The following is a 15,558-nucleotide window of genomic DNA, read 5'->3' as shown; positions in this document are numbered from 1 at the left end:
TTAAAAATCGTTTTTTCCAAGAATGTAGACCAAAAAATATCCTTTTACTATAAACATCGACATTTTCATATAGAAATAGATGTGACAGTTATTCGTACTCTATAAGTTTCACAGAATGTTCGCGTCGTAAGCAATATTCGTGAAAAATAACGTTAGGATTTTAGGAAATTTGCCTGGGGATTTCTGTAGCGTGTTTTCTTTCGAAATGTTGTTTTTTGTGCGAAATTTTAAGACATTATCGAATTATAGATGTCTCTCTGTCTATTAGATGATAAACTGAAAACCGTGCTACGAATAAATATTTTAATGGCATTTTTAAGAAAAGAATGACGTTTATATTTAGTAAAGGTATTTTTTTAAATACTTGCTGAATACCAATCATATTTTATGCCCTTAATATTTTTTTATAATCAGAATAAAATCAGAAAATAAAATTAGCTTCTTATTCATGCCTCAAAATAACTTTACAGAAATGTATGAAGAACCGAAGAATTAATGTATTTATGTATTTTCGATGCAATAAAGTATTTTTCATTCATTCATTCAAGAACCATCCGTCTAAACCCGTTCATTAGAAGACATTCATGAACATTTTTAAAATAAGAACTTCACATGAGGATTTGTATACATTTGTGGTGTTTCGGTCCTACATTAAGAAATATTTTATCTCAATAAATCATATAATATCCGAACGGATTTAATAGAACATCAGTTTTACATAAAAGTCACATTAAAAGCTTACTCCATGGAATAGTAGCTTTAAAAGATAAGTATATATATATATATATATATATATATATATATATATATATATATATATATATATATACTAGAGGTCAGCCCCGGCTTCGCCCGTGGTACATATGAAAAATAGATGTTGGCCGATTCTCAGACTTACCCGATATGCACAGAAAATTTCATGAGAATCGGTCCACCCGTTTCGGAGGAGTATGCAGACTAACATTATGACACGAGAATTTTATATATAAGATATACTATGCGCAAACTTATATAATCAGAAGTTTATAAAACAGTTACAAAATTAAAACCTTAATAATATTAGATATCTACAATTATACATGCAAATTAAAATTCCAATATTTGCTTGAAAAACATCAATTGATCAAAGAAAAATGTGTGGAACTCGAAAAATTACAAGCGCTCCTTATTTTTGTTCGCTTTAAGATAAATCCTATTCACATTCTATGAATTCCGATATAAATGCCAAACTTCAAAGCGCTAAAATGCGAAAAGGGGATCATGTTCCGTAACATTTTTCTTCAAATTCCCATGAAATAATAAAAATATGAACCTTTAAACATAATAAACCAATTAGAAACGGTATGAAAATTGGGAAAAATATACATTTTCTTGGAATACCCAGCAAAGATCTGAAGCGCCTGTTAAAAGGGGCCGAGCCTTAATCTCTCCCATTAAAGTAATGAGTGCAATAATAATTTAAAATATTGTTCGTCGGAGCGAAATTTGTTGAAAGTTCAAATTTTGTTGAGAATTGTTAATTCTGTAAAGTAGTATATGCGTGCTAACTGCTAATCGCCTTTTGTATTAAGTATCTTGTGAATAAAATAGTAACGCATAGTTTAATACTATTATTATAAAATATACCCTCAAATTTGTATTTTAAAAACAATCATAAGGTAACGCTGTACATTCACAGCGTTACCTTATGATAGCCACAAAATATAGGTACCGACTGCCTTACAGATGTGTTTACCTTCATCTTATACATATAACCTGAGGTTTTTACCTATCAATTAAATATAGATAGATATTTAATTTTGTTAAAGTATTTAGTGTTGAAACAAAATTAAAGGATGCAATAAAATTTAACTTTTAAATCATACACATTTTTCACATTTTGTGACAATGTCAGATAGTAAAATTTATTTCAAATATGAATATAAATCTTTCTCTGGCCATGAAATAATATATTTTGTTTCGTTTTAAATATGTTGCACAGAACATAAATTTTGATTGCCAGTAATAAATTAAACTGGGTTATAAAATGACAACATAGGTTGAATTTGCTTTTGTAGTGAAAATAATGGTTTATCTGCAAAGTTCACATAGAACATAATCTTTGATTGATTCCTATTATATGCTGTTAACGACATCGTCTGTTATATATTGAGCAGTAATATAATCAAGAAATGTTTTACACTTACGAAGAACAATACAATTGACTATTGAACAATGAAACAAATTCCTTAATCCTTCTGAATAAAAATAAACTCCATCTTCATAGTAGCTGTGCGTTTGACAAATTTTTAAATGTAATTTCTATTTCTTAGTTCCATTTTCTATTAAGTATTGAATTAAGAAAACCGCCTTTCAATTATACAAACAAAATTAATTCGACATCTGAATATCAATAGTAATGAGACTTCGGACAAGTTTTCCTATTAAAAGTTGGCGCACGTGTAAATTATTCGGTTTAAAAGCCTCGGAATTAGGGTTGCCACTAATTCTAAGACGCTGTATTCGGTTTCATTACGCACTTTAAAACTCAAGATGGCGCTATAAGTGGGTTGAAAGTTTTAGATAATAAGCTCTTTATACAATTTGTTCACTAAAACATTAAGAAAGACAATAATACTTTGAAAAGAAAGTAATAATTTGAGCTATAATTCTTTAATATGTTGCCTTTGACAACCCTACTCAATCCCAAAAATAAAATAAATGTATAAGTAAAAACAAGTACAGTAAAATTAATGCTGTTCTCAGAATAACTGCGCAGCAAGGATTTTTTACAACTTTAAGCACTTTTTTACTTTCCTTCAATCCGTCTGGAAGTTATCTAAAGAGACATAAAACGTTTAGATAAAAGTATAATTCCTTTTAAATTGTTTAGTTTATTGCCTTTCTTCGGGAGCTTTTAGATTTCGACTTGTTTTGATGGCTTTATATTATACTAGCTTTCCGCCCGCGGCTTCGCCCGCTCAGTCAATGAAAATCCCGCATAGTTCCCGTACCGTGGGATTTCCGGGATTGCGTCATTTTCCCGGGATAAAAAGTAGCCTATGTCCTTTCTCGGGTATCAAATTATCTCCATACCAAATTTCATGAAAATTGGTTAAGTAATTTAGGCGTGATTGAGTAACAGACAGACAGACAGAGGTACTTTCGCATTTATAATATTACTAGTGGTCCGCCCCGGCTTCGCCCGTGGTACATATCTCGCAATAAAAGGTAGCCTATGTCCTTTCTCGGGTATTAAAATATCTCCATACCAAATTTCATGCAAATTGGTTCAGTAGTTTAGGCGTGATTGAGTAACAGACAGACAGACAGAGTTACTTTCGCATTTATAATATTAGTATGGATTAATAAGGATATTTCGTGTTTATTCAACGTAAATAAATGTAGATATCTAACGTTGCATATTATTTTTATAATGCAAATAGTAGATAGTATGCAACTGAAAATTATAAATACTCAACTTTGTCTATACTAATATTATAAAGAGGAAAGGTTTGTATGTATGTATGTATGGTTTTCACGCATAAACTACTGGACCGATTTTGATGAAATTTGGCACAAATAATCTTTAGACCCTGAGAAAGAACATAGGCTACCTTTTATTGCGAAATATGTACCACGGGCGAAGGGGGGGCGGACCGCTAGTATCTTATAAATAGAATTGCTAATATTATTTTTTATACAACATGATACAAGTTTTTATGTATCTATATTAATATAATATTATTTTGAGAACAGCAGAGATATTTGAGAGCCGTATGGAGCGAGGCCAATTTATTGAACATGTGCGCAGGAAAATTAATATCCAATGCTTGAGTTATTACGTGTCTTTATTGTACTTTGTTTGTAATTAAACTAAATGTATTTTGAGTAAAGATTATGTTCTTGTGATAGTAATTCTTTTCTTAATCATCCATTTATTTCCTAGATGAAAGAATATCCTTTACAAAAAAATGAACGTATTTTAAGAAGATGTTGCTTACACTGTTTCTTGCAAAAATACTATAGAAAAGAACTATTACGTGAAACCTGGTTAAGTGAGACATCAAGGGACCTGCAATTTCGTTTCACTTATAGAGGTATTCCACTTACCCAGTGTCTCAGATATACAGGTATAAATAAATATCTGTCTCATTTACAGAGGGTTCCATTAATAGAGGTGAGAATACAGGTTATTTCAGTTATACATGTGCGATAATTAAATAAAATAATTTGTGGGTAGAATAAGAATGAGTAAACAAACAATGTTATCTCAGTTACAGAGGTTTATGCATATAAAATTTACTCGCTGACTCAGTTATAGAGGTAACTATGATGATAAATCGAAAGAACAAATCCCAGATATAGAGGTTTACCTCGTCCCACTAACAGAGGTAATTCAGTGCCAAAGTGTTGGGACCTCAGCATGAGTTCCAGTTATGGAGGTTTCTCACTTATCCAGGTCCCACTTAACCAAGTTTCACTGAGTAACCGTATCAGTTACTGAGAAAAACCAAGTAATTCCACATCTGATAATACCGACGAACATTTTTTTTTGTATCTTTGAAATTAACAGCTACTAAGTATATAATCAATTTTCCTTTCGCGTTTTTTGGGCGAATTAGAATGGCTTATTTTATCATTTATCGTCCGCCCTGGCCCGTTTCAACTGGGGATATAAAACCACGTTTGTTAATCTGTATAAATAAATTATTTGTGTACCAACTTTTAAATCCACAAATGGTTTTATACATCATTAAACAACAAATATTTGTTCACAATTACAAGCTTTCTATAAGGCTTTCTTTATAAATGACTAGGTTTCCGCCCGCGGCTTCGCCTGCGCAGTCAAAGATAAACCCGCATAGTTCGGGAACGGGATTGCGTCATTTTCCCGGGATAAAAAGTAGCCTATGTCCTTTCTCGGGTATCAAAATATCTCCATACCAAATTTCATGACAATTGGTTCAGTAGTTTAGGCGTGATTGAGTAACAGACAGACAGACAGACAGAGTTACTTTCGCATTTATATAATATTAGTACGGATATAACTTTGACAATTCTGTTCTTTGTATCTTTGTTTTTTTAAGTATTTCTACTGCTATAACCTAAATAATAAAAGCATTATTTAAAATTAAAATATAACTTAACTTATATGTCATTCTCTGACTCCGAGTGGAGCCGGGGCAGCTTTTCATTATTAAAGAAAATTTGTTTGTTTATCTTTCTTTCACGTTGATTTTGTGATATACATCCCTATATATCACAAAATCAACATAAATAAAATAAGGCTAGAGAGATAGGCTACATTTTACCGCGCACAAACACCAAATTCCCTAGCAATTAATTTACTATTTACGCGAGTGAAACCGCTGGCAGTAACTAGTATTGTATAAGCAAATTATATTGTACCCTCACACAAACACTAACCATCCACCTGGCCGTGTACAAGAGCCTTCAACACGGGCTATTAAATTAAACAACGCTCGAGTCTTCGCGGGGGTCATTAAAACTTGGTGTGCTCTGGTCACAACGTTAATTGGACCGTGGTTTAGCTAAGGTCATGTATAACGTTTTTGTTTAGGGGGATATAGAGTTTTAGGTTATTTGCATGTGTAGGTAGAACTCCTGTTTCGCAGTAATTGAAATAAAATAGACTTGATCGATTATTATGATTATTTTGTGTATAAATATGGTAGGTTGGAAAGTCGTAAAGTATATTCCATACTGCAAATTGATTAGGCCGAACTGGCAGTACTACGTTTGTCGACTACCTACTATAAAACTTACCTACTTATAAAACGACTAATACGTCAGTTATCTGTTTATCAATTAAAAACACATTATTAATATAAAAAATAGCTTTTCCCCTCCTTTATGTTATATTTAATATTTTATTTTTAATTTTTAAACACATATTGCCTACGGCATAGCTACGGCTACGAGCTGTCTACGAGCGTAGCTGTTGGCATCGTAGGCCCATCTATATTGTTATGAACTGTTCATATATTTTCACAGAAGGCCATATTCTTTGGTTTGGATCGCGGCCATAGAAATTTGTAATGTATGTTGTGCTATTTTTATTATAAATTTTCATCAGCATTACGGTAAAAGTGTGAAATTACATAAAGAAATAACTTCCTTAAATACTTTATTAGATAAAACTATAAATGCTATTTTTCATCAATTTATCAATGCTTATTATGGTCTAAGAGCCGGTGAGGATCGACCTTCACCAATCTGATAGCCAGATAACCTCCTAACGTCTCCTCTACTAAATGAAACCGAAACAAATCATTCAAGTTTGAACCAGATTATATTTGACAAATATTTAATATCATTACCCTAACAATTAAAATAACAATACAATTTAACATTATCTCAGCAACACACACTTTGAAATGCTTTGAGCATTTCAAAGTTGACGCCAATATACACAAAAGTACGAGCACACGAGGAATAATGAAAATCTCGCAAACAATTAAGATGAGAACAAACAAACCAGAGTGTGGCATCCATCTTTAATTTATTCGCTTGTCACTCTGCACCCTGAGAACCTGCATCTCGCACTCTTAAAACTGTATTGTTTGCTGCGGCAATTATTTTTTATGTATGTTATTCTTTTGTAGTTTAACCGTAGGTATGAAAACTAATCTGTACTGAAGTTTCGTTTCGTATTAATGTTAAGGTTATATGCGTTTCTAACATACTTTAAATTACATATTTATTACTGTATTATGATAATTCAAAATCGTTTCTAAAAGTTTTCTATTCCTTGCGTGTGGGTAATGTTTGAGTGTGAGTTTGTGTACAGGAGAAAAAAATAATTGAAAGTTTTATTCTGTAGCCGTTGAATGTATCGTAGCAGTTCTTGATAATTAACCTTTATATTCACTATTTGTTATTAATTTTCAATTGGTATCTTTATAAATAACAGTATCTTTATATAAAGCTATTCTTCTTCTAGCTACTTACGCGACAATAATTTTCAAAATTCTATACAACACAAAATAGCCTGATTATAACGATAAATGTTTATCCAAGATGCTCCCGCTGTCACGCCGTCTCAAGTCACTAGAGAAGTTTATTATTTAAAAGCCTGTCAAAACTTCGCACTGCTATAAATTTCCAATTGTGTACTGTTTCATTATTTTGAAAGCGTTGTCTTCTCTCATTTGTCGAAGCGTGCTCGGTGTCTCGGTTATACGATATGGAGTAATGGAGTATCGTACTATGTTGTTAAGGTTGTATGCTAGATAGGTTGATATGTTGTTTATGAAAATAACTAGTGTGTAATAAATGTTTGAAACTACTATGTTGTTTAAAAAAATAACTAGTGTGTAAGAAATGTTTTGTGACTGTTTTCCTAATTGTGAAGCATATTGTTTACAGGTTATCTAAAATAAGATAGAGATGATTAAAAAGTTTTTAATTACCCTGATTTACGGATTAAATAATCTACATGTTTACTTCGATTTTAGATTAAATCACTATTTAAAATTAGGAAAAAAATGTTTTCGATACATTAATTGACTCTTTTGATGCAAATTACACTATGATGCGAATTATACTACATTGTAACGCGTCGATTGACTTTTTGAATTATGGTTAAACCGCGTGTATAAAATAATTTATTTATAACACTCGACATCACCAGTAATCCGATCGGAACTGCGGAATAACAGTCCATAAGCCAAAAGGTAATGAGTTCATTATTCTTGTATCGACATTCATGGCCGAATTAAATTATAACTGACGAAATTACATGGTTATTGGTTATGCATATTTAATAATAAATAAATTTAAAAACTAACAAAAATATTAAATATAATTATGTATTAGAATTATCATTAAAACGGGCAATGTAATTTTCTAGACGAAAAAATCATTTAGTTTAAATATTTTTATTACTTTTATATTAAATTCTATAAAAAGAATACCTTTAGAAAGCCTTTCCATTATTATTTGTTAGGCATTTATGTATTTTGAATACCTTGTTACTGTTTTTTGCTCAGTTAAAAAGGTAAGTAAAAGAAAAATGTTAAAACTACATACTTTAAAATTCGCTCCATTACCACCTACTCATAACATAGCAATTGAGTTCTAATCAAAATAGAATAAACAAAAGTGCATCAAGAGCCCATTTCACTAAAGTGGTATTCGGCGCAATTAATTGTAGTGAATGCAAAACTTGCCCGGTATTTTTCATTAAACCGGTTTATTCCCGTTTAAGAGAAATGCGCGGATAATCTAGAAACTATTTCGTCAAAGACATTTATCATAGGAATATCTTGAAATTCGTTTTTAACAGTTTTGTAAGACGATTGGTCGAGGTTGCAGAATTCTTGCTTGGCATTTTCGCGAGTTGTTACTTAATGTATTTTTATCTAGGTATAGTAAATATAGAAAAGATTTTTTTAAGTGAAGTTTTTTTAGGCGCGTTGAGAGCAAAATTTCATAGGTCGTGTGGCAAGTGCCAATACAGTCACGTCATGGAGTAAGACGACGATTTTGGTATCTTTGAATCTTGCCACAGAAGTTAAACTTCTGACACATGCACTCGGCACACACGCTCTTTTTTGTTTGTGTGTTTGTTACGATGTAAAGTCTTGTTTACTTATATTGGAAAGATAGAGGAGGAATTGCTTGATTGCTTCGGAGGATGGCTTAAAGATGTTATCTAACGATTTAAATACTTTCTAGGCAATTGTTAATAAAAAATATTCCTTTAATAAAAACAAAATATCTATTAAGAAATGTGAATTAAATTTGTTTCACATTGAAAACTCTTTGAAAACTCGATCAGAAGAGTTTTAATTCAGAAAACTAATATTCTCGGCAGAAATGGTTTTCTGATAAATTTTCGATGAAAGTCGAGTTGTTTATTTATAAATAATTATTATTCTTAAAGAGAAAATCTAACATTAAACATGCAAAGATTACGAAAACTTTATGAATAATTCATTTGTAATCATGTTTAAAAATTCGTAACAATGTTACGAAGTTGGATCATAAGCGCGCATTCAAAACGTTAGTATCTTATTAAATCCATTGCTTAAATCACTTTACCAAATACAATGTAATATCGACACTAATATGTCTGTGCTAAGACCCAATTTCGTATCTAATCCTCGTATAATGGTGCATTTACATCAAACGAACATAGAGCTAGAGCAAAAGCATTCTTTCGTGATCTCTTTGTGTAAAGGAAAACGTTTCAGTGTTGTTCAGTATTAGAACATTGCCCCGTCCCCTTCCGGCCTCCTCCACTAAAGCGACAGCCCAAGCCGAGATTCGTGATCCCCGTCAAGTTGGGTCGCTACCAGGGTGAACCTGCAGTTCACCCACGCGTCCGCGTTTGGATGTAGAAGCCCTTCTGGCTTACATCGAGAGGCACGGCAAAAAAAAGACGTGTGGCACTCGGGGACTGCCGCGGTAAAGCTATTGCATAGCATGCCTTCAAGCCACACCTCCGAGTCCGTCGGAGTGGGGAGCGTGAGGTTTTTTCGTTACGGAATTGCTCGATTTGGTCCCCGCGCTCAAGGCCCGCGATAGAAGCTATGCAATAGCTTAATAATTAAATATGTAATTTGAAATAGTGGGGTTAGAATGTGCATTCGCTCGTTTGATGCAAATGCACCGTAAAACATTAATACTATAATGAATAAGCTAGATGTTGCAGCTGAGCCAGCTGAATTCTAAAAGCGCAAAGGATAATTAATTATGGCAGAAGTGCAGTTGTGTGGACGAAGTTTTGAAATTAGTTGCTAGTTGCTAATCTGTATCATTTAATTTTGAATGCTATTTATATTGACGGAAGGTAGAAGTTGTTCTGTTTTTAATTTGACTAGATTGTTAGGAATTTGCAATGACGCGGACGTTCCATTGTATTTATTCATACCTATAATAGCACTTGTTCAATTTATTTTGTATTTCGTGATTTACTAATTAAAAATAATAAGATTGCTTAGATACTAACATAAATATCTAAAGTATGTTAAAACATTTATGTGCGTATGTTTATAATTGATTTTCGAAAGCTTCGATTGGTATGTTATTTTTTGCATATAATATACGACGTAATAATTTATAGAAAAAAAATATACATATTACAAAAATTGTTTCCGCCCGGGATCGAACCGGGGGCCTTCTGCGTGTTAGGCAGATGTGATAACCGCTACACCACGGAAACTTATTTGCACGTGTCAAAAGTAACTATCATATTATAATACTGAACATAAACCAATGTTGCCTTATGTAACAATCTTGTTAATAAAATCCTAATTTTTCTCTGAATTCTTACGCAAGGGAAAGTCCTAAATTTTTAATTTTCAGGCTCAGTGATTTTTATCGAAATATCTTTTCGTAAATAAGTTTTATACGAGAGAGATTCTACTTTACAAATTTATACCTCGTGTGGGGACCGATTTAATAGGTACCTTCAGTGGAATTGATATTTCAGCTGTAAAAATATTGTTACAGAGTAATACCTACACCATTTATACTTCTTTTTTTTAGCTCCTGTCATGTAAAAAACCTAATGGGTATTAACATATTGGTGTAACTGCTTTATTAAGGTACTTAAAACAACAACAACTGGTTTATCCTATAGTATCTATAGGTACTATAACATTATAAAGATGAAGAGTTTGTTTGTTTGAACGCGCTAATCTCAGGAACTACTGGTCCGATGTGAAAAATTATTTCGGTGTTAGATAGCCCATTTACCTATCGTGGAAGGCTATATAATATATCATCACGCTAAGACCAACAGGAGCACAGCAATGCGGGTAAAACCGCGGGGCACAGCTAGTTATAAAATAAAATGAATCCTTCAACGCCAACAAAACTTCTGTATAAATACTAAAGAGTAAAGCATTATAATAAATTTCAATATTGCATTTAATCTAATTATATCAAAAGTTTTTATCTCGCTTCGCGGAATGAAAATTTATGACCCGCTATGTTTTTAAAACATATTATATTTTGTTACGGTTCAGAATTACATGAAGCCTTTTGATGTATCATTTTATATATTTTTTTACTTTAATTTGTAGTCTCATAAAAATCGTCTGACAATTAATATACAGTGCAAATATTTCATGTAGGATATTTTATTTTAACAACGTTATCTGATATGGTTGTGTTTCGCGTTTATACATTCATTTTTTTATTTTTTCTCTCGGTGCTTTTCGTAAGGGATCGAAACCAAACTTGTGAACGAGTTAAACTTTTTTTTAAATTTTCTTAGAATAAAAGCAGCAGTAGATTCAGTGTTAATTTTAACTTTAATAACTTTTCAGAACTATTAGATCAAAACTATTCAATTTTTTTAATATAATACGTTTAGTTACAGTACCGCAATTCACACTACTAACTTTTTCGTATTAATTTTCACTTCTAAATATTTAAACAACGTCACATTTCTTAATAATTTCTAGTTACAATAGATTCTCGTATTATAATAATAATCATACACGAACCTGAATTATTTGATACAAAACAGACGTTAGACCCCAAGGACTCGGACTCCGAGCTGAGTAATTTAATTTCACGATTGCAGTAGTATGTTTAATCTGTATGGGAATTGGGAGCTTGCACATAACTGTTATTTTAGCATACCTACTTTGTACATTGTATTCTCTTCTTAGTGCTTTGAATCTATAGAATATATGACACTTTGTGATAGGACGACGCGTCGTCTTGTACCTTCGTATTTTAATAAATGTTTTCATAAATGCTAGAAGATTCTTAGCGCTTATTTCACGTTTTCGTATAGGAGAATCTAGAAATCTCTCAAAGTACCTTCTTATTAATCGATTTACATAAAAGCAGACTCACTTTTCTACAAATTAATAACTTTCGATGTATTTTTATATTTAAAATATTCACTTTATTATTTATTTAGTTCACTACTTCAAAGCTAGTGTTTTAGCATTGTTCATACTGTCAGTTTATCATTCTTAAGCCCGAAGTCTCAAGTAAATACTACCAAACTACTACTAAACACAGGTATCTAGGTAACATTGTAGGTATTCCATTAAACGCTCCTGTATGTAAATCTCTTACATTAGTTGGACATAAAGTAATTTTCGCTACACCGCTCGAAACACTACGAACTTAGAGGCGACAATTAACTCCCAGTTATAAGTTGTTAACTACATACTGAATGCTGTTCACAGGTTTATAATTAAATGTTATGTTGCGTATTTATTAATCACTACTATATACTAATACTAGATTTCCGCCCGCGGCTTCGCCCGCGTTTCAAAGGAAAACCCGCATAGTTCCCGATCCCGTGGGATTTCCGGGATAAAACCTATCCTATCTGTTAATCCAAGTTACCCTCTATGTGTGTGCTAAATTTCATTGTAATCGGTTCAGTAGTTTTTACGTGAAAGAGTAACAAACATCCATACATCCATACTTACAAACTTTCGCCTTTATAATAGTATACTAATACTAGCGGCCCGCCCCGGCTTCGCCCGTGGTACATATGAAAAATAGATGTTGGCCGATTCTCAGACTTACCCGATATGCACAGAAAATTTCATGAGAATCGGTCCACCCGTTTCGGAGGAGTATGCAGACTAACATTGTGACACGAGAATTTTATATATAAGATTATAAAGCTGAAGAGTTTGTTTGTTTGTTTGAACGCGCTTATTTCGGGAACTACGAGTCTGATTTGAAAACTTCTTTCGGTGTTTGATAGCCCATTCATCGAGGAAGGCTATAGGCTATATATCTTCACGCTAAAATCAACAGGAGCGGAGCCCCGCGGGTGAAACCGCGGAGCGCAGCTAGTAGTATATAACAAAGTCGCTTTCTCTGTCTCATGAATGAAGATGAATATTTCAGTTTTACGAATAGATTATAGTAGTTGTAGAACAGATTTATAGTTTTTGTATTCATATTATTTACTAGAAAAATAAGCACAAACTCAATAAGTGACAATACATGCCAAATAAGAGAAGCGCATTTAACTGTTAACTTTGCAAAGTTGTGCGAAATGAAACAGTGCATGCAGCTTGATTGTGTGAAATATCACGCGCGAGTCCAAATTACAATTTCCTTTTATTACTCGAGTGTGTACTGTGTAGTTTATGGGCCCTAGCTTTGAAAGTTTAAGGGCTTGGTCTAGTAGTGCAAACAAATGCATCCTGTCATCCTATATGTAAATAATACAAATGTACTAAGGGAAAGTTGCTCCACTTAATTTTTAAAAATTAAATCATTCGTATGCATAATTTAATATTCGTAATAAGTACCAAAAATGACAATTTGAAGCAATTTTCCTGAAAATTACACCGGGTGATTTTTTTTTTATCAGTACACAAAATTTGCGAATACTTTCTATTGATATCTTCAACTTCATGTTTATATAACTGATCAACTTTTACAAAGAAATTTGGACGAATTTAAAAAAAAAATAAGCTTTCCATACAAAATGCAGAACTCTATACATTTTTTTCGACCTTAGTTTCTTAGTGAAAGTTGTTCAGTTTAACTAATAAAACGGATAAACAAATTTTGTATATAATAAAAAAAATGTAATGTTTGTGTTAAATGAAAACAAAAGATATTTATTTCTGACTAGCTTCCGCCCGCGACTCCGTCCGCGCGGATGTCAGTCTTCGCGTCTTCTACAGATTTATTATATTATGTGTAATATATAGATTTATATTGATAAACCTAATAAATCTTTTGCTAGCATTCTGATGCTTTATCGGTTGCACTGGATTTATCTCTTTTTTTTCAATCGCTTGAATGATATAGGATGGGTCCTTGATGGGCATCGAATGCTGAAGTCTCGAATCAATGAATTCTGACAGTAGGCAATTTATGTAAAATCTTGATAATGGTCCATCATTTTATTTTGCCTAAACGTTACATACTTTTTTATATATTCTATTTTTAACGAATTATTCACTCCAGTCCAAACAGCAAATAAGCAGACTTCTGCTTCTGCATTCTGCAACGTTTAGTAGTCCCTGAATTTAGAAAAAATAGTCATGATTCTTATCTATGACAAAAGTGTTATTTTTTGCATTGTATTTCAAATATTATTTTTTTTTAACCGCATCTTCCGCATTCATGTCTTTTGCCGGAATTAGACATTTAACTTCTACTAGTCCCATTTTCCCTTTTTGATATGGGAGTGTATAAAGTAAATTTTTTAGATATTTCTCGTTATACTTTTAAAAAGTTATTATTGTCATTTTGCTCATTAGGTAAAGTTATTTCGATATCAGTTTTAAGTTTTTTGATACCTGCAATAATAACGTCATAATCGCCTGCACATACTTATCGATTACACCCTGTATACAATCCACCATCCACATTCATAATGTTTTCCTGTCCTCCTCTCCTTTACGCTGTTCACCGATACATTTGAAATGAGTAAATCTGCTACCACTGAAGGATGTTTCATTGTGATCAGCAAATTTTCACCACTGTTGTCGATTATTTGTTTTTCATTTTTAATCAGCAATTGGGAATCATCTTTTGTTTTTTGCAGATTGGTGATGTACCCTAACAATACGTCGAAAAGGGAAAGCATCAACGAATTATCGTTTTCGTCCTCTTTTTTTATTCTTCGCGTCTCTGTTACTTGTGTTTGTTTAGTTCTCAACACCCACTGAATTTTCTATGTTATTGTGATCTTCCATTACATCTGAGTTTTGATGATGTGATGATAATCCATTCGTTTTAATATTGATACTTAGAGTTGGTGGACTAAACTAGAAATGGCGGACTAAATTTGTCAGCGCGTCTGTAAGATCAGAATATAAAACCAACATCCTGTATTTAAGTTACAAAATTAATAATTAAACAACATGCCGCTACGTTGAAAATGACTAGAAGAAAAAATTAAAACACCTCGGCATATAATTTTGGAGTAAACAAATCATTTTCCCCGTATGGGGATTTCCCCGGATGAACTTGGGAAGTTCAAGTTCTCAATACAAGTTTATATTATATTTCGTATTTCTCAAACGAAAAATAAACATTTTTGGAACTTCAAAAAAAAATATATTATAAGAAAATTTATGAGCTTACTTTAGTTTTAAAGAAATATACATCCCTTTACTGACACCCCGTAAAATAAAGAAATTGTTGCCAATCACCTTTGCAATCTATTTGGTTTCATTAACTTTATGTTCGAAGATAATTTTTTTTCTAGTAGTTACACGCGTATTTTTTTCGTTTATTTTCCATATCGAAATCAAATGTTTAAAAATACGAATATTTGCACAAAACTAAGATAAAAATAATCAATTAACAAAAATATTAAATTTAATGAAGTAGAGCAACTTTCACTTCGGTATGAAGGAAAATCGAGCGTAGAGCACACGTCAGAACGCTCCGGCCCAAGGAGCGCGACTAAAGAAATTCGCTAGGATTTTTCCTAATTATTTTAAATATTTTTTTAATATTTAAAGAATTATCAAAATTCAAAAAAAAATTTTTTTAAAGGATTAATACTCATTGGTCTTCAACCAACTCGAATAAATTAATGGAAAAAGTAACTTTTAGCAGTATTTATCAATAGATTTTGTAAGGCAAAAAATGGGA

General features: G+C 32.1%; 1 protein-coding gene and 1 non-coding gene across 2 annotated transcripts in view; one reads left to right on the top strand and one right to left on the bottom strand.

Moving 5' to 3' along the window:
• Positions 1-15,558, top strand: part of Sdc (Syndecan) — a 298,382-nt gene that overhangs the window by 212,638 nt on the left and 70,186 nt on the right. The window lies entirely within an intron of this gene.
• TRNAV-AAC (transfer RNA valine (anticodon AAC)) lies at positions 10,099-10,171 on the bottom strand. Its single transcript has one exon. It is a non-coding gene; the product is annotated as a tRNA-Val (tRNA).

The sequence above is a fragment of the Colias philodice genome, chromosome 6 (genome assembly GCF_061535455.1).
Source record: "Colias philodice isolate Cphi_HAF_F1 chromosome 6, ilColPhil1 Martin Lab GWU primary, whole genome shotgun sequence".
Classification (NCBI taxonomy): domain Eukaryota; kingdom Metazoa; phylum Arthropoda; class Insecta; order Lepidoptera; family Pieridae; genus Colias; species Colias philodice.
Note: the sequence above shows the minus strand (reverse complement) of the source record. Positions and strands in the feature narration are given on the sequence as shown.